The sequence below is a fragment of the Cupressus sempervirens genome, chromosome 2 (genome assembly GCF_028749045.1).
Source record: "Cupressus sempervirens isolate cs-2001-9-10 chromosome 2, ASM2874904v1, whole genome shotgun sequence".
NCBI classification, from domain to species: domain Eukaryota; kingdom Viridiplantae; phylum Streptophyta; class Pinopsida; order Cupressales; family Cupressaceae; genus Cupressus; species Cupressus sempervirens.
In genome coordinates this window covers 562,099,912-562,100,458 of record NC_143119.1, presented here as the reverse complement: position 1 = coordinate 562,100,458, position 547 = coordinate 562,099,912, and positions in this window count along the sequence as shown.

Below are 547 nucleotides of genomic sequence, written 5' to 3'. Positions count from 1 at the left end.
AAGAGTCAACTTCGTGAGGTGACTCGGCGAGTTAGCCCGCGGATGCGACTTGGGCGGGCCGACCTGGCGAACGAACTTAAAGAGGCGACTTGGGCGGGCTGACCTGGTGAGCGAACTTAAAGAGTTGACTTGGCAACGTACTTGAACAATCGACTTGGTGAGCTGACATGGTGAGTGGGCTTAGAGAAGCAACTCGGCGGGGCGACTTGGCGAGCACACCTGCTGGGGCAAGGTGGTAAAACGACTAGGTGATTCGACTTGGTGAGCTGACTTAGGGAGCTGACTTGGTGAGCGAACTTAAGGGGTCGACTTGGTGAGGCAACCTGAATAGTCGACTCGGTGAGGTGACTTGGGGAGCCGACATGGTGAGCGGTCTTAAAGAAGAGGCGACCTGGTGGGGCAACCTGGTGAGGCGAGACGGTAAGTCATCTTGGTGAGCCGGCTTGACGAGCTGTGAGTGGACTTAAAGAGTCAATTCTTGATTTGGCAAAGACCACATGGTTAGATGACTTGGTGAGCCGACCTGGCTAGCAAAATTGGCAAGCAA